This window comes from Oryctolagus cuniculus, chromosome 12, assembly GCF_051225735.1.
Source record: "Oryctolagus cuniculus isolate XC-2025 breed Fujian yellow rabbit chromosome 12, ASM5122573v1, whole genome shotgun sequence".
NCBI lineage: Eukaryota > Metazoa > Chordata > Mammalia > Lagomorpha > Leporidae > Oryctolagus > Oryctolagus cuniculus.
The window spans coordinates 86,521,108-86,540,110 of NC_142878.1; the positions used below are offsets into that span (position 1 = coordinate 86,521,108).

General features: G+C 53.7%; 1 protein-coding gene and 1 long non-coding RNA gene across 5 annotated transcripts in view; one reads left to right on the top strand and one right to left on the bottom strand.

Annotated features, from left to right (window-relative positions):
- The window catches only part of CA12 (carbonic anhydrase 12), a 47,797-nt gene that overhangs the window by 20,443 nt on the left and 8,351 nt on the right, over positions 1–19,003 (bottom strand). Inside the window, exon 1 of one of the 3 annotated variants that reach the window (XM_089309111.1) lies at positions 7,910–8,093. The gene's annotated coding sequence lies outside the window, so the exon portion shown is untranslated. 3 annotated transcript variants of the gene reach the window in all.
- Positions 12,507–18,998, top strand: LOC127483768 (uncharacterized). 2 transcript variants are annotated; one of them, XR_016218231.1, is made up of 4 exons: positions 12,507–12,629; positions 14,901–15,157; positions 15,579–15,634; positions 17,005–18,998. It is a non-coding gene; the product is annotated as an uncharacterized LOC127483768 (long non-coding RNA). The 2 variants fall into 2 exon arrangements; XR_016218230.1 differs by lacking the exon at positions 15,579–15,634.

The following is a 19,003-nucleotide window of genomic DNA, read 5'->3' on the forward strand; positions in this document are numbered from 1 at the left end:
GTCAGTGAGGAGAGACAGACCAAAACCCCCAAACCTCCTGGGGTGCAAGCTCCGTGCCAACTGTCACACGGCAGCACCTCCCGTGCAAATGAAAATAAACATCCCGTGTTCAGGTAACCTTTCCCACTCCCACAGGGAAAAGTCCTCAAAGAATGTCAGTCTGTGTTGAAAAGATTCTCTCTCCTGGTAACTAAACAGATTTTCAGGCTGAGGTTTCTCCAGAAAAGCAAGCAGCTGGCATGTCCTGGCCCGTGGGGTAGATCCGTGGTGCCCCGGGGGCTCTGCCAGGGCTGGGGATCCTGCTTTGGCACCTGGGATCAACACATCAGGATGTCAGCACCGGGAACACTGTGTCCAGGGAGCCTCCCAGCACCATGGCAGGGGAGTGGGAATGTGTATGCCCAGGATCCTGGCCCCGACACCTCGTGCTCTGACGTGGGGGCCTCATCCCAGGGCAGGGAGCATCGGGTAACACTCGGGACTCGTGTTCATTGACAGTGCTAGGGTGTCCCTGGTTGCCAGCTGAGTTCTGGCCCCAGACAGCCACTTTTCATGCTGCCACCCACTGGGTTCTCCTGTCCAGAAACCTTAGAGCATGGAGGAGCTGCAGAATCTCCGGCACAGCTTTTCGTGGGACACCAGTCTTCCCACTAGTGTGCTGCACAGTCTCACTGAGCCGTGCTGTTTTCATTCTCAAAGCACTAAGCACGCAGAGACGGCGACGGAGGGGGCAGGGAGGCTCAGGCTACCAGAGCTACTAGAGTAGGACAGGCACTCACTCAGCTCGGGGCAAAGCTGAATTCCTCAGGGGTGGCAGGGAACGGGGTGAAGCCATCATGAGACATCACACTAACCCCAAGGGTCAGGGAGAAACTGCCCAGGGTGGCCAGATGTCCCCGGGGAGGCTGCCAGCCTGCCTGTGCTCACCGCTCCACCTGGGCCCCCAGCCAGGGTAGAGGAAGCTGCCAGCCTGGCTTGGTTGGGAAAACTCTGGAAGTGCAGAGATGCAGCCATGAGCAGGTTTCTCCTTGCATAAATGACAAACAGGAGTGGGGCTCGGATGGGCTTTCCTTCCCCGGGGTGGACTTTCCAACTGGTGCCACCCCTGAAGAGTGCAACGTGCCTTCAAGACCAGCCTTAGCTCTGAGAGCCACGTGGTGAGCAGGGCCCCAAGGATCAGAGAGTTTGGGGAAAGGCCATTGGAAAAATTCTGCCCCTGGATACTCTTTGTGGGAACTTAGGGCCAAGTTAGACATCTCAGGACAGGAGACGGAGGATCTGCCCTTACAGCTCCACGGGTGAAGTAAGGTTCGGTGATTAGTAGGGAGTTAGACTTTGGCTTAGTCACCGAGTTACCGCCCTTTGGCCACAGGCCCTCCGTGTCCCTCGGTGCCTGTATTTATCCAGGAGGCTGGGGGCATCCAGCTCCCCCAGCTCCCGTGCTGTCTGTGGGCACGTGCTGTGTCTCCTCCAGCCCTGTTTTTCTCTGCCCTGGCACAGCACTGTCCTTGCGTGATTCTGCAGCTAGACTCTCACACCTCTTTTATACGTGCTCCTTGCCCCAGGGGGGAAGGACACCCACCTTAAGCCCCCTGTTGTGTTTTTCTCTTAAAAAGAGAGGGGGAAAATGAGGTCACTTGGTCAGGTTCAAAAAAGTGCCTTCCAGGGTCAGCGCTGTGGCATGGTGGGTAAAACTGCCAAACTGCAGTACCAGCATCCCATGTGGGTGCTGGTTCAACCCTGGTTGCTCCACTTCTGATCCAGCTCCCTGCTAATGTGCTTGGGAAAGCAGCAGAAGATGGCCCAAGTGCTTGGGCCCCTGCACCCTTATGGTAGACTGAGATGAAGCTCCTGGCTTTGGTCTGGCCCAGCCATGGCCATTGTGGCCATTTGGGGAGTGAACCAGCGGGTGCTAAACTTCTCTCTCCCTCTGCCTCTGCTTCTCCCTCTCTGTAACTCCACCTTTCAAATAAGTAAATCGAAAAAAAAAAAAAAAAAAAAAAAAAAAACCACCAAGGTGCCTCCTAGCTTTCTAGTTGACCTGCACGAAGACTGGTTCTGTTTAGGACCATTCATTGGAAAAAGAAATCTGGTTTCTGCTGTGTGGCCTGGGAGGGGACCTGCCAGATATGTGGCTTCTGAGTTCCTGAGACCATCCACCGGCATGGGGTGGCCACTGTCCCCTCCTTGCACAGCTGGGGACACCCTCAAAGCAGCTGCTTGTCTTAGTGGCTTGTGGTGACAGACACGTCATGGGTGATGGCAACAGACTCTTTCCTGTCTGCCTAGCCTCAGCCTGGCCCAGCTGTGACCTGCAGCCACGGTAACACTGGCCTTAGCTGGCAGCTCACTAGAGCTGCAATTTCCCAGTTCCATCTCAGCTTTCACACCCCTGCCAGGTGCTGTGCTGTCAGCAAAGCTCTGTGGGAGGTGACCGTTCTAAAAGAGGCCTTTCTCTCCAGCTCCAGCGAAAACTGAACTTCGCTCTCCTGGGTTTGGACTTCGCCTCTCTGGCTGCTCAGATTCCTCCCATGATCGCAATCACGTGTATCTCACAGGCTTTTCTGAATGGAATCCAGGCATTCTTTCTTTCCAGTTCATGCATTTTTCTGTCCTTGGCAAAAAGAAGTGGACAGGGTTCCTGTTTTGAATGTTAACGAGACATTCACGTGGCTCAGTTCCGAATGCCTCTTGCAATTTCTGATTGGGCATTGTGAGGGACTGGGGTGTGGGATCTGTGCTGAGGACCAGGTTTTGTTTTTTGTTTTTTTTTTTTTTAAACGGGAAATTCAAAGTGCATCCTGCAGAGGAGAGAAGAGCCCGAAGGAACCCCGTGCCACCCAGCTTAGACAGTGCGCAGTGCCTCTCCAGTCCCGCTCCATCTCCCCCATGCCCCCCCCCCCCTTCTACCTGGGTAGTTTGGAAACAAATCCAAGTCTGTGTCATCTGCACACATCTCAGTATGTGTGTCTGAAGTGTAAGGACTCAAAACAACAATACCATTCTCACACCTGGGAAGTTATTAAGTCCTTCCTACGATCCGACTCGGTCAGCACTCAAATTTAAAATGAGGATGACATTGTTTGTAACATTCAGGCTTCAAATCAGGCCCTCATCGTGCAATTAACCCGTGTGTTATGGCCTTGATGACGGCCTGGGGTGGGGGCCTTGCTGCGTCGGAGAACAGCCCCTCTCCGCAAGGCCCCAAATCCCAGAGCCAGCTCCGCCCCCTCCTTTGCTCCCTGCGGGTCATGAAGTCCCAGGTTCCCACCACCCCCGCCTCCACCCCGGGTTAGGCCTCTGCCCGGCACACAGGCAGCTTCTCCTGTGACACTGCCAGCCAGGCTCCGTGTCGTAAGCAGTCATCTCGTGGTGGAGGCCCGGCCCATTCCCCGTCCCGCGGCTTCTCCCTGGCGTGCCCCACCCCACCCCGACAAGACCCAGCAGAGCCATGTGCCCCAGCCTGCCAAGGTCTTCACAGGCCCTCACACCCTTCCCCAGCCCGTGCCAGGGTCAGGCCAGCTGCCCCAGCCTGTCCGACAGCCTTCAGCAGTGTTCCTGTGCTGCAGACCTACTTCAAGATGCCTCTTCCTCTGCACCTTTCCAAATCTCGCCCTGTTCAAGTCCTCCCAAAGCAACCGCAGGGCTCTCTCCTCCCTGCCCCGAGCCAGGCCAGCCCCTCAGGGTTTGCACAACAGAGCAGTGACGTGAATCACCACTCTCTTGACTCACTTGGCACTCTTACCTCCAGGCTAGCACGTAAGCCTGTTTCCAATCAGAGCTCTGCAAGATTCGAAGAGCTGATGGAGACTCGACCTTTTTTGTCATCTCCCTCCCCCATGTCTTAAACCATAGTGAACTTAGTAAAAAGCGATCTGGAAGGTTTCTTAAACTCCTTTCAGAAATTCAGCCATAAAAGAATAAGAGGAGTGTACGTGTGGTGGCTGTGGGCAGACGAGCATGATGAACAGGGTTTGGTTTTGATTTTAATGAGACTCAAGCCTACTTCTATGTCGAGAAGGAAAAGTTGCTTATGGAAGAAAAAGGAGCTCATTAGTGGAGAGTAGCCCTGAGAAGACCGTGTAGCCAGCACAGGTTGCGATTAATCCTGGGCACTCAATACAAGCGTACTGAGTGGCGCAGGCCAGAGCACTGCAGGCTGCCTGGGATTGGAACGTATCCAGTGGAAAACGCACTCACAGGTCCTGGAGCCCGGCAGGCTCGCACAGGTGGCCCGAGAGGCAGCCAGAGCCCTTCACATTCTGCAATGTACAAAGCCACAGGCCGCCACCGGTGAGCCTAAAAAGAATGTTGATGTGATTTCCAGAAATGCACTGAATATTTGCCTGTTTTCTGAATATACTTCAGCTTGTTTTAAAATCTAATTACAGAACATTTCAAGACAGGGACAAAAGTAAAGAATACAGGATAATGGCCTCGCGTGCCTGTCTCTTCACGGCTGCTCTCCTCTCTGCAGGACCTCCACCCCGTCCCTTCCCCCTCCCTGTAGGACTTTAAGAAAATCCATGGATGACTGTGTATCACTTAAGATAAAGACTCTTTGGAAATAATCATAATGTCATTTTCACACCTAAAAACTGTTAACGCTAATTCCTTACTGTCATCAAATACCCAGTGAGTGTTCAGAGTTCCCTGATTGCCTCTTAGATTTATTCTAGCAAGTTCGCTTGATTCTGGTTCTAAATGAGGCCTGGGTATTGTAATGGGTTGGTGTGTCTTTAAGTTCCTTTGTATGGACATGTTTTCTTTTCTTACTAATAGGGATGTATTTGGTCTGTATATATACGTGTACAGACTCTTGCCCTGCACAATTTACGCAAGAAACTGAAGGATAATTTTTAAATTTTATAACCTGTTTGTAGACACGATATTGAGATAATTTAAAAAATTTATAGGGTAAGTAATTTCTTATATTTATACCCAGGTACAATATGAGGGTGCTTCAAACAGTTTGTGAGAAAATAGAATGAAAAAGATAAATTTTTGTGCAATAAAAGTAAAATAAAATCCATTCATAGTATTTTTTTTAACCATACACACAGCCATGAGCTTTCTGAAGACCCCTCCTATGCATGGATTTCAAACTTTTTGCACCAAATTTATCATTGAATTCCATATTTTTCCACAAACTTTTTGAAGAACGCTCATACATCATTGCATATGCTGATAATGAAAGCACGTAGCGCACCCAGGAGGACAGGGCTGTGGAATTACCAGCATAGCTTGATGACCGTTTCTCACTGAGCATCCTGTTTGCTCGAGAACAGTTCATGTTAATGAAGAGAGATGTTTGTGTGACGACGGATCTGAGGGAGTCCACTCAACAGCAGAAATGTGCACTTATTGTTTTCTAATTCTGAGCTTGGTCTTCTGGGGCCTTTTTCTCTTTTTAAGGTTTATTTATTTCTTTGAAAGGTAAAACAACAGAGAGAGAGAGAGTGCGCGCGCACGCTCGAGATTTTCCATCCACTGGTTCACTCCCCAAATGTCCACAGCAGCCAGGAATTAGCCGGGCTGAAGCCAGGATCCTGGAACTCCATCCAGGCCTCCCATGTGGGTGGCAGGGAAGTACTGAGGCCACCATCTGCTGTCTCCCGGACACATTAACAGGAAGCTGTATTGCATGCTGGGTAGCTGGGGTTTGAACCCGCACGCTGATATGGGACGGGGGTGTTGCAAAGCATTTGCTTCCCCCACAGCGTCACAACACCTGCCTTCGGGGCCCCTTATGAGTCAGCCCCTCACACCTATGACAGCCATGTGCCACTTCCTGGGGCCATACTCTGAGCAGGCTCCCCTGGGGCAGGGGGCTGCCAGGGAGCTGGCTCCGGGACATGTTCCAGCAGCCAAAACGCAGATTAAAACTTGTCCCAACCCACAAGGCTGCAGCGGCAAGCCTCGCACATCCTTGATCCTGACACACCCCTTCTCTCGCTACTAGTGAGTTTCAGCACACTAAAAGCTTCGCTCAGTCCCCCAAAGTTCACTGTGCAAGGGGAAAATGTACCTGGTCCTGGCATATATTTTTACGTGAAAATGACCCAAGATTGTATACCTAATTTTAATATTTGCTTAAAAAAAGAGTATTCGCATATTGAATCAATTTACTTGTTGAATCAGTCTCTAAATATTGTCCTCCTTACAGTGCTATTCAATTCTGGGGTTCATTCATTCATTTCTCTAACAAATATGCCTACCCTGTGGCAGGCATTGTACTAAGTGCTGAAGAAAGAACCATGCATATCAAAATAGATCTAGGGGCCAGCATGGTGGTGTAGCAGGTAGAGCTACCACCCATGACACCAGCATCCCATATGGGGGCCAGTTTGTGCCCAGGCTGCCTCGCTTCTGATGCAGCTCTGGCTAATGCACCTGGGAAGGCAGCAGAAGATGGCCCAAGTGCTTGGGCCCCTGCCACCCATGAGGGAGACCTGGGTGGAGCTTCTGGCTCCTGGCTTTGTCCTGGCTCAGCCATGGCTTCTGCAGCCACTCAGGGAATGAACCAGAGGATGGAAGACCTCTGTAACTCTGACTTTCAAATAAAATAAATAAATAAATCTTAAAAAAAAAAAACAAGAAAATAGATCTAGTTGTCTTTGTGGAGCTCACATGCCACAGGAGGAGACAGAGAATAGCTAACAAGTAAACCGATACTCAAATCAAGTAGTGCAGTCTGCCATCAGTGCTGTGAGGGAATTAAGCACTGTGATGGAGAAAATCAGAGAGACCACTGTGGAGCAGGTGATGCAGGCAGGCTTCCTGGAGGAGGTATCTGCCCTTCAAGTTGGGATGGAGCCAACCGTGGCAAATCCCAAGGAATGGCACTCCAGCAGGAGGGCCCAGCAAGCTCAGAGGCCCTGCTGCGGCAGAGAGTGTGTGGCCTTCAGCTGTCACGTGATTCACCGATTCAGAACGAGCCTGGCATCCCCCGGTCTCCCCGGGCCAGGGCCAGGGCCAGGGCCAGGGCCCTCGGCTGGGCAGGAACCACCCTGCGCTTGCTTGTGGATTCCTCCACCTGCCTGTCAGGGGCCGCTCCCCACTGCTGTCTGGGATCAGCCCTCAGTGCTGGAGCCACGGGACCCCACTGTGAGGGGAAGACAGCATCATGTCCCCCAAAGCCACCTCCAAAAACTAGATGTCAAAGCCACTCTCTAAAGTGTGTTTAAGGCCCATTTTGGCCACCACAGCTGACCTCTGAAGGTGATGGAAAAATATACAGATTTTCCAGGGAGCTGAGCCCACCAGTGCATGGTGTGGGGTCCCCACGGCATCCATCCTGGCTGGATGCTGACCCCCACAGCGGCTGGCCAGATCTGCTGGACTCAGGCAAGAGGACAGGCCCAGCCATAGCCCGCAAGGGCCTGCCCAGAAGTAAACAAGGCTACCAGCCCTGTGGGTTAATGAGTGATCAAAGGTCTTCAGATTGTATATATAAAAACAGAGGTCAAGGAATCAAAGTGACAGAGGAGCTTTCCCTCTGCTAAGGTTCCGCGTCAGTCACGCGGGCCCGGCCTGTGAGCCAGGGCTGGGAGGCTGCGGGTCACTCCCGACTTAGAAAGCTGAAAGCTGGATGCCACCGCAGGGCCACTGTTTCTCCTTGGGTTTTACATTACAGCTCAATAAACACAGGTGTCTAAAGATGCTTTAATCCACCTATTAACTCCCATCTCTGTATCATTTCAATTTTCGTTTGGGTCAGCTTGACAAGGAGGCTTGATCTTGGGCTCAGCCGTCATAGTGCGGGGTTGGCAGTGCAGGCTGGAGGCGAGAAGAGAGGAGCTGGGGGCCCTCCCCCCACAGCCACCACCAGTGGTCCTCTCTCTCCCAATCCTGCTGCCTGGGGAGGCGCTGGCCTCTGCCGGGTTCCCTGTGGAAGGCAGGTGCTTACCTGGAGGAAGGCAGGGGCACAGGCTGCCAGAGGTCTGTGGGCTACAGCCCGCTTGTTCCTGCTCCTCCCTCTCAGGACCCCTTGCCTTCGGGTTCACTCACTGTGAACCTGCACTTGGGACAGTAGTGCTGTCTCCGCCCCCACAGTCCCGCAGTTCTCAAACACTGGACAGACTTCACCGTCCTCATCATCATCACCCTTGTCACCAAGAGACTCACTAGAAATGCAGATTCTCGCCCCCACCCCTTCTGACCTAGATGCTGTGGGCGTGGCGCCCAGCTGTGTCGCTGAACAAGTCCTCCAGGTGGCCGCTGCTCACCAAGGAGCAAGAACCCCCACATCGGGCGGTCAGCTTGCTTCCGCTACAGAGCCTGGTACACAGAAGTGCTTCGTTCTTGAACAACAAACCACTAGCAAGTTAAACAAGCTGCAAGAGTGGTAACAGCCTAACACTGAAAATGGAAACTAGCCAGGCCTGAGGACCTCTCCCAGCTCAAATAATGTTGATTCTCTTTGATCTGCTCCAACCCGTTGACAGAGGAATTGTGCTAGATGTTAAAACACTAAGTCCGAGGGGAGAGCTGGGCTCAGTGGTTAAGCTGCTGCTTGGGGACACCCACATCCTCTATCAGAGCACCTGGTTTTAGTCTTGGCTCCGCTTCTGATTCGGCTTCCTGCTAATACACGTCCTGGGAGGCAGCAGGTAATAGCTCAAGTGCTTGGGTCCCTGCCACCCACATGGGAGACCTGGATGGAGCTCCTGGCTCCTGGCTTTGGCCTGGCCCAGCCCTGGCTGTTGCAAGCATTTGGAGAGTGAGCCAGGGCATCCAACCTGATTCCCATGATGAGAATCCCCAGACAGACCCGCACCGATGGACTTCTCCGGGATCAGGCGCAGCGACTGTATGTGGCAGAGACTACGTGCTTCAGAAACGTCAAGGCCATGACACCACAAATAAATGCAGTGGGTTGTCTAGATTATGTCCTGGATACGAAACAGAATGGCCGAGGGCCGTGTGAGGTTTGCCGCTTGCTTGCTTGGCCTTCCCCTCTCCCTCGCCCCACCTCTCTTTCCCCGGACTCACTCCTCAGCCCTCCGTTCTCCGTACTCACGCCCCCAAGATGCAGCAGTGTCTCAGGGGAGAGTCCTCCAGTGGCTGCTCCAGCTTTCAGTAGAAATTCCAGGCTCTGCAGTGCAGCTCACAAGACCCCCAGGATCCCACCCACCTCTGCAGGCTCTGCTCTCTCTCCTACCGCCTGTCAAACTCCATGGAAACTCAAAGGCTTTTATCTTATTTGCAGGCTATTCAGTTAGTCTGCCATAGTCTCACGGTTACTGGCAGAAGACCTGAGACTCCTGGATCAGGGTCAAAGCACGGTTTAATACTCACAGCAGTAGCCAGAATAACATTTGCGCCAGTTTCTCCAGCTCCAAGTCCACACAAGGATGTCATAAGGGCCAGGTGACGCCCACACGCACAAATTGCTCAGCGCTATGGCTGAGATACCTGAAGCTCAGGAATTCTCAGTCTTAGAGAGAGGGGCAGCCAAGCCTGTCCCTGCCCCCATTGCCCCCTGAGGAAGACATCAGCATTTAGACTGATGGCAAACAGATCTGTTCAGTCCTCCAAGGTGCTATGCAACATTCCGGAAAAGAAAGTCTGGGACAACAGCCGCTGGTGCCCCAGCTCACAGGTGTGAGGACAGACCCACGGAGAACTGTCTCCCGGGCATCAGCCTCAAACACTCGGCTGCTGCCACCCCGACTCTCCAAGCCGAGCCGCGTGCTCCCGCCTGCTGTTTTGAGCTCCTGCTGCCTGTGGCTGGATGCCGTCCTCACACTGCACCTGTACAGAAACACTCACGCCCTCCGGGGCCTGCTAACTCCTTTGTCTTTCCAGAAGTCCCACAATGGAGTTCTCTGTGCCCCTTTACTTTTGCATCTGTGTCCACTGCGCTTCATTTGCACCATGGTCACTTCCTGTTTACATGTCCGCTTCCCCCTCCATTATCAGTCCCCTGGAGGCCAGGGCTCTGGCTCTGACCCCCCAGGGGTGAGCCCACAAAGAGACGCTTCAAGGGTGGGTGGGAAGAGTAAATGGAGCAGTGGACAAATATTATTTTAAAGCTGCCAGCAGCTCCTTCCAGTTGTCAGGGCTGGAGCAGCCCAGAGTAGCAACCCAAAGGGTGGACACTTCTGTCCGGGCGCTCAGAGTTCTGTGCAGTGATCCAGTGGTACCAACTGGAGGCAACTGTAGCAGGTCTATGTGTTTGCAAAGAACACTGTTTCTCTAGAGTCAATTTATGCTGTCCTAGAATGGAGAGTTGTTGCCCTCCTGTGAGGTTATTTTAATGAAAATGTAATTAATTATTTGAGAGGCAGAGAGAGAGAGAGAGAGCAAGAGCAAGCTCCCATCCACTGGTTCACTCCCCAAATGCCAGTAACAGCAGGAATGAGGCCAGGCTGTAGCCAAGGACCAGGAACTCAACCCAGGTCTCCCATGTGGGTGGCAGGGACCCAAGAACTTGAGCCATTATCTTCTGTTGCCTCCCAGGATACAGGTTTGCAGGAAGCTGGATTTTTTTTTTAAGAGTTATTTATTTATTTATTTGAAAGGCAAAGCAACCTAGAGAGAGAGAGGAGAGAGAGATCATCCATCTGCTGGTTCACTCCCCAAATGGCCACAGCAGTCACGGTGGGCCAGGGTGAAGCCAGGAGCCAGGAACTCCATCCTGTCTCCCACCTGGCTGCCAGGGACCCAAGCACTGGGGCCCTCTTCTGCGGCCTTCCCAGGCACCTTAGTAGGAAGCTGGATTTGAAGTGGAGCACCTGGGACTCAACCAGCCCTCCGACATGGGATGCCAGAATTGCAAGCAATGGGTTAACCTGCCATACCACAACACAGGCCCCAAGAAGCTGGATTTTTAAAAATTAATTATTTAAGAGGCAGAGAGACACAGAGAACATGTAGCATGTGCTATTATTTTAGACTAAGCCAGCGCTTTTCAAGAGGGATTGGGAATGTCTGGACTCATGTTTGGCCGTGACAACATAGGGATGCTGCCAGTTTCTGGTGGGTGCTGCTGAACACCCTGCATCAGCCAGGAGCACCTCCACAGCAAGCAATGAGCTGGCTCCAAGTGTCAGCAGTGCAGAGCCCCGGAAGCCTGGGTGGACGACTGTGGGCGCCCTGTCTGGGCCATGTGGAAGGAGGGACCGCCCACACCTTGCAGGGGAGCTTGTGTTGGAGGACCTGGAGGCCGTCGCTGTCAGTCATCCTGGAGCAGGAAAGAGGAGGGGACCTGGCCTCAGGGAAGGGAGGACAGAGTCCAGGGGGACCCCAGGCCAGGAGAGTGAGGCTGGGCGCTCCAGCATGATGGACCCATCTCACCCGTCTGGGGACGAGGCAGGATATGATCACAGCCCTTTGGGAGTACTGACAACAGATACAACTGTTTTGGGTTTTGTCTTAGGTTATAATGCTTTTGTGGTATCCCAGCTCCTTAATCAAGTTTGTTAAATTCTATAGTTTGGGATTTTTTTTTCCTTTTCCAAGCTGCTACCATTTAATGAGCACTTACTATGTGCTGGGCACCTTTCTTTATCAGGGGTCAGCTGACTTTTTCTGCAAAAGGCCACATCATAAATATGTCAGGCTCTGCACACTGTACAGTGTCTGCTGCTGCTGCCAGCTCTGCCATCACTGCACAGAGCACCTCAGAGAACAGGCAAACAGATGGACGTGGCTGTTCCAATGAAACTGTATTTGCTGGAGCCGGCGCTGTGGCATAATGTGTGAAGCTGCCATCTGCAGTGCCTGCATCCAATATGAGTGCTGGTTCAAGTCCCCGCTGCGCCTCTTCCAATCCAGCTCTCTGCTATGGTTTGGGAAAGCAGTAGAAGATGGCCCAAGTCCTTGGGCCCCTGCACCCACATGGGAGACCCAGAAGAAGCTCCTGGCTCCTGGCTTCAGATCAGCCCAGCTCTGGCCATTGCGGCCATTTGGGGAGTGAACCAGTGGATGGAAGACCTCTCTCTCTGTCTCTGCCTTTCAAATAAAATAAATAAATAAAAAAGAAACTGTATTTGCAGACACAATGGTGGGCCATGGTTTACCAAGTCCTGTCCCCTGTGTTGAACATGTATTAATTACCTTAATCTGCATAACAACACTGTGACACAGGGCAGGGGGCTGAGACTCAATAGGACACCCCCAAGTCCCATCGCCACAAAGTAGGGAGACTGCGCTCTGAGCTCATGCTCACCACAGCAGCCTCCCGACAGGCTCTGGAGAGTGCAGAGTAGGGCAACAGGCAGAGTTCCCAGGTGCTGAGGGGTGACCCTCAGATGAGCCCTGCTCCAGGCTCCTGAGCTGAAGGGGAGACGCAGCTATGGAGGGATTGGTGACTTTGTAAACTTTCCCTGGGGGGGAATGGGAATAACCAGTGGGGATCTGATAAAAGACTGGAACTTTCTGCCAGTCCCTAGGGTGGGGCCCTAAAGTTGACCTGATGTTGACCCAATGCTGCACTTCTCAGCTTTGACAACGGGAAGTCCTTTCTGACAGCTAACCTGTAGCATTCTGGCTGGTTTTTACAGCTATTTCCCTTATGGTGAAAAATTTGCTTTGGATGGTTTTCCCCACCTGCCTTCCTCCTGACGTTGCATCTCTGGGGTGGGAGCGGCTCTGCACGCAGCTGGCTCCAGCTACAAAATCTGGTAAGTCACTTTACAACGTCACCCAAGCACAGCTCCTAGCAGGGAGCTGGCAGTGAACACGCCAGGGTGCATCACGAGGTTCACAGGAAAATGGGATTACAAGATAAGTTTATGTTGGTGCAAAATTTTTTGAAATCCATGGCTGCAAAACGGTCTCCACAAAATTCATGAAAAACACATATTATGAAACAGTTTTGCATGGATTCCAACATTGGAAAGAGGCTCTTTCCCTCCAGTGGGCTGTGGTCATCCAAGGTGGCCCCACAAGGTCACTGCCTGCCAGGCCTGCAGGCCAGTCCTAACCCACCTCCCTGGCTTTCTGCACTGAGGCTGTCCTCTACTCTGTTCTCGCTTCCACTGCGCCCTTTGCAGCTGCAATCCGCATGCCCCTTCAGCCACCATCCTCTCCCTATCCCTCCACAAAGGGCACTGATCCAGGACTGTCCTAGGGCCCTGGACACCTGTCCCGGCTGGGTTCTGCCCACAGCAAAGAGGAGTGAATTCCGTTGACTTCCCCCCACCCCCAGCAACCCCATGAGTCTTGATCCCCATTTCCCACGAGTGTGTCACAACCAACCCTATCCAGTGTTTATTTATGTCAACAAGCATTAAGTCTATTGTGTTTCTTCAACCACTAAGCCTTTTATCTGGAAGAAGGTGGCATAATTTGTTCCTGCCAATTTTACATTGTTTACTTTCTGAAAAAAAAATCTGCATTTCCTCAATGGCGTGATGTGTTGTGCGGGGCACTGAATGCCTGGTATAAAATAAAAGTCCATCAGGTGGGAATCAGGAGGCCCACTCTGGCTCTGCCCCTCCTGCTCTCTGCTGTGGACCTCCGAGAGCTCCAAGTTCTGGGCTCATTTGTAGATGAGGGCAGGGCTTGGCATCCACTCCCGCCTCCCCGGGCCCTACCTCGGCGGTAAGGGCAGTCTGGGCGCCCATGTGAATACCTGTGAAGCCCTGAACAAATGGGGCACTCACCGCCTGCCAGGCTGCACCAGCCAATGACACCAGGCATCTCCGTTTCCGGCTGAATGATATCTGTGCTGTCAGTTTCCTGCCTCAATGATCCAGCCTCTGGAAGGAAATCTGGCCTCCTCCGCTGGCTCATGGGCTGCCCACACTCTGCTGCAGCCCTGGGCCCTCCCCCAAGCCCCTGGCCTCCTCGCTGAGGTCCGTGGCAATCCCCAGAACACAGCAGCTCCCTGGCTGATCACTGCACAGGTTGCCTGCCTAGCTCGTAGGTGTCCTTCAGGTCTCAGCTGGAACATCACCTCCTCCAGGGAGCCTCCTCCAATCCTTTCCCCAGAACTGGAAGTGAGGTCTCTCCCCTGTATCCTAAGGCTCTGCTTACTTGCTGTCTCCCCCAGAATCTCAGTCCCATAAACGTAGGGACCACGCCCCCTCGTCTCATTTCCTTAGCACCAGTGCTTGTCCAGTTCTTTAGTCTGACATTTGGCACTTAGAATTCACTTTTAAAAATATCTGAGAAGGGGCTGGCATTGTGGCACAGTGGGTTAAGTCTGCCTGCAGTGCTGGCATCCCATATGAGCACCAGTTCAAGTCCCAGCTGCTCCACTTCAGATCCAGCTCCCTGCTAACGCACCTAGGAGGGCAGAGAAGGGTGGCCCAAGAGCTTGTGCCCCTGCCATCCATGTGGGGGACTTGGATGAAATTTTGGGCTCCCAGCTTCGGCCTGGACCGTGCCTGGGCCGCTCAGGTAATTTTGGGACTGAACCAGTGGATGGAAGGTTTTCTCTGTGTGTCATTCTGCCTTTCAAACGAACAAACAATTTGTTAGAAACAAATCTGTGAGATGAATGTGCACCAGTCATCTCAGGTGAATTGAAAACTGTGACCGGTTTTTACATCTGTTTTGATCAATTACAAATGGGACACTTTGAACTACTGAAACTTTTTAAACCACAGTCTATCTGTGGCAGTTCAGGAAGGGGCAGAATAGGAGCATGGTGAGAAAGTGGGACCCACTATTCTAAGGGCTTGTTCTAAAGTAAAACCTTGAAGATCTGTTTGTCACCATCAGATTTTAGCTCAGGATCAAGGACAAACACCCAGGGGTTCTTGAGGTTTGCGGACCACAGGAGAACAGACATTCACTCAAGTTGGGGCCTCCAGTTTGCTCCTGGGCTTCCTGGTGGCCAAAGCCAAAAGGGTAAATAGTCATTTGCATGACTGCCTCACTCTACAAAACACCTTTGTTCCGCAACCTTGAGAGTCACCTCCCTCCTTTCTCCACTTCTCACGCAGCTTCCAGAAGAGGGAGTGCCAAGGAGGCTGCGAAAACACCGGGTCCCTCCCTCCCCCATTTGCCAACATCACCACAGCCTGCAATAAGCAGATCTCATCCCCGTCCTGGCCACACACCCCGGAAAGAGGGGACAGCGTGGGCCTCTTGCCGTGAATCCGCAGGTGTCCTGCTGGCCAGTGGACCGACTCCCCCATCTCACCCGGAAGTCGCACAGCTGATCTCATCACGTGATTGCAAAATCATTTAGAACCTGAAGGTGAGCTAAACAAACCGTTTCATTCAGGGTTATACCAGCCCTGAGTCAACCTTTACAGACACTAAGGAAAGGTGGCGGCTGGTGTTTGTTCCTTCCTGGTTGGCACAAATGGAATTCCGGTCAGGCGGTTGGGAACGGTTACTCCGTAGAGGACTTGCGTCCACCAAAAACATCGTGCCTAAGTGCCTTTGCTTGTAAGTACTTGAGATAGTGACCCAACCCCACGAAAGCCTGTATGTAAACCATAAACTGATTGGAAGTTGGGAAGAGCTATAATTGAAAATCGAACCTGACTTCCCATCACTCCTGCATGCCTCGTTGCCCAGGGCGCAGCCAGCCACCACTCCTTACCGGTTGAAACGAATCGTGTCAGCTTCTCAATGCTGGTTCATGGACCAGACCCCATATCTACTGCTTCTAGGTGCCACTGATGGTGAAATGTGTCCCACTTAAAGAGGTGCTAAAATCTGGGGGAAGGTGAGTGTCTTAGAACCACTAAATAGGGCCTTGCTTGTTATTTATTTGAAAAGCAGAATGACAGAAAGAGAAGGAGAGAGAGAGCTTCCATTGCTGGTTCACTCCCCCAGTGCCCTCAGAAATCAGGGCAAGGCTTAAGCCAGGAGCCAGGAACTCCATCCAGGTTCCCCCGTAGGTAGCAGTGGTTCAAGGACTTGAGCCATCATCTACTAGCTCCCAGGTGCGTTAGCAGGGAGCTGGATGGGAAACAGAGGGAGGACCCCATCCCACGCACTCTGCTGATACGGGACAGGGCGTCCGGAGCAGAGGCTTAACCTGCTGCTCTGCCATGCGCCTGCCCTTGTTTGATCTTGTTGAGCTTCACCACAAGCCTATGAAGCAAAGCAAACCGGAGTGTCTGATTAGTGAGCAGGCCCGGGACAAGGTGGAGAACGTGCACTTCCAACAGTGGCATGTGGAGCCCAGGCGATGTTCACGCTGCCAGTCCAGAGACCACGCTTTGGCAACCCCTGAGGCGCCGTGACCACTCCCACTTTGTAGCTAAGAAACAGAGGCATGGAAAAATTACTTTGCTAAGGCCAGCCAGCCTGATCCGGCCAGCTGTGTCCACGGGGGTCTGCCTGGGCCTGGGCTCTGGGCACACCACATTCCTTCTGCCTCAGCCCCCAGGCCACTAGCCCTGTCTTCAGGAACTAACGCTGTTTGCTCAGCTGCTGCGGTGCGCTGGGCACCCCACATTACAGGCGTGTGGGCAGCCACAGGCCAAGATCCCCCAGGACACACACAAACCCCCGATCCTGCAACTCCGCGGGTGTGCACAGCACAGATGTCACAACTTGCGCTAGAAGTAGCCAGAACTGAAGCCCAGATTTAATGAATTCCTCGGGGGGCTGGGTTGCTGGCCGCCGGGGAAATCCCTGAGACAGGGGGCCTGGAGACTGAGTTCCCTGGCAGGAAACACATGGCTGGCCACTTCTTGTGCCTCCCACTCAGCCTCAGGCTGGCAGCTCGGGCTACACGACCCCACCTCTGCCAAGGCAGGAGCATCCATGGGTGCCAGCCCTGTCACTGCACGAGCTCCCCCACTGTTCCTCTCAATGCTCCCATAGCTCCCACCCAGGCCTGCTTTCTACTCTGCAGCTCATGTGGTGCCTTTAGCACCACTAAAGCAAAGAGCAAAGAGAGCAGAAAGCAAAGAGCTCGTGCGTGCACTCCATTTCCAGTTCTTCCTGCTGGGGAGGGGCTGGAGAGGGTGTGCAGAACTTAACACCGTGGCAGGGGCAGGTGGAGGCCCGGGCCTGGAGGACCTGGGTAGGGGGGCGAGAGAACGGGGTTTGCCCCCACAGATGAGCCTGTCCTACTTTCTACAGGGACGTCTTTAAAGACCGAGAATCTGTCGTCTGGGAGAGGAACCGAGGGGCGGAGAAGACACAGCAGCACGAGGTGGCACAAGGCAGCGTGTGGGTCTCGCGGAGTCCCGCCATCGCCCAGGGCCGTGCAGCCGGGCCAGGTTGCCATCTCCCCACAGTGCCCTGCTGGGATGGTCTCGTGGTCGCCCCCTGGAGGCGGGACGTGCCCAGGTTCCTCTGCCGTCCAGCTCCCTTAGGGTTTGTCTCACGTGTCCCCGGTCATGCGCAAACAGTGGGATTTGCCTGTTTCTGAGCTTGCTCACACGTGAGGCCACGAGACCAGGGTTAAGATCATCGGGGTGGCACGCCGTGCCTGCCTCTGCTCGGGGGGGATTGTCCTCTGGCCATTAGTTCCAAGACCCTCATGCTTCTTTGGTTGCTCTGCTGTTTTGGACACACTGCGTTTCTGCGTTCTGAGGTACGAAGACAGGGTCAGGGCAAGAGTGACTGTCCCAGCCAGCCGGGATCGGTGAGCTCCCTGCTGGAGTATAACATGACACACAGAAGAGTGCCTGCATCAGCCGTAAACAGTTTGACGCGTTTTCACAAAGCACAGCCCAGGACGCGAACTTGACCAGCACGCGCCTCCCTGTCACCCCCCCGCCCAGCAAGGCCTCTCTGCCTTTCAGCAGCTTAGATCAGCTTTAGCGGGCAGGAGTTTGTCCCCGGCTCACATGACAGCCTGGCCTGCAGCTGCCCTCCGGTTCAGGATGGCTGCGGGGCTGATCTCCAGCAGGGAGGGCCCTGCTTCATCTCCTTGTCCTCCTTGCCCTTGTGACTGAGCCAGCACACACGCACACACACACACACACACACACACACACGGTTGCTGCTTGAGGGGCAGGGCTGGGCCCATCTCAGCTGTCAGATGTTCCTCTCTGAGGGTGCCGCCACCCGTGAGGTCGGCTGGTGACTCAAGGCCAGGGGGGTGAGGGGCTCCCTTTCCTTGTACTTCTAGAAGCCCCACCACGTGCACCAGGCAGCAGGAGGCCCTGGAGCAGGGTGACTCAGCAGTGTCTACGTGCAGAGAAGCCGAGTTCTGTGCTCTGGGAAAAGCAGCAGGTGGCATTGGGTCGGGCTTGCCCCATCCAGCGCAGCCTGTACTGTTTGGAAACCGCTTCCCCCCCAGCACCTCTGCTGGGCCCTCTGTTTACCTGTGCATGCTGAGCCCAGGTGCCAGGTGCCAGCCTGGACCTGTTTGCCTCCTGAGCCATCTTCCATCTGCTCTCCACCCCTCGTCCCCACTGCGGGCTGACGGCACATCCTGCGTGCCCACCTCACTAATAAACACCAGCCTGGCCTTTGTGCTGACCCCGTGCACTTCCCTGTATTGGAGACTCTGCCCTCTGCCTCCTCAGCAGAGTGGCTCTGCTCGTGCAGGGCAGGAAGGCTGGAGGGCTGGGGGGCCTGAGGTCAGGGAGAAGGGCTCCTGTGCAGAGCAGCCCACCCCCAGGGAGCCCTAGCATAGCCACACAGGAGTGTCCACAGCACCTCTGGTCCCCTGGGGCTATAACAGAGCCAGGGAGCCCTACAGACACCTGGCTTGTGTTTGTGGTAGCAGACACGGGGCGACCCTCTGACTCCTGGGCTAGAAAGCTCTTGAGAACCATCAGGTCAGTGATGTTCTCACAGATGTGCCCAAGAGTCCCTTGGGGTGAGCATGGACGGTGGAGGTGAGGAGGGCAACAGTGTCACACGGTAGCTTAAGCCACCGCCTGCAGTACCAGCATCCCATATGGGTGCCAGATTGAGTTCTAGCTGCTCCACTTCTGATCTGGCTCCCTGCTAACGTGCCTGGGAAAGCAGCAGAAGATGGCCCAAGTGCTTGGGCCCCTGCACTATGTGGGAGACCCAGATGGAGTTCCTGGCTCCAGTCTGGCCCAGCCCTGATCATTGCAGCCTTTTGGAGCATGAACCAACAGATGGAAGATAATCTCTCTCTCCCTCTCTCTCCTTCTGC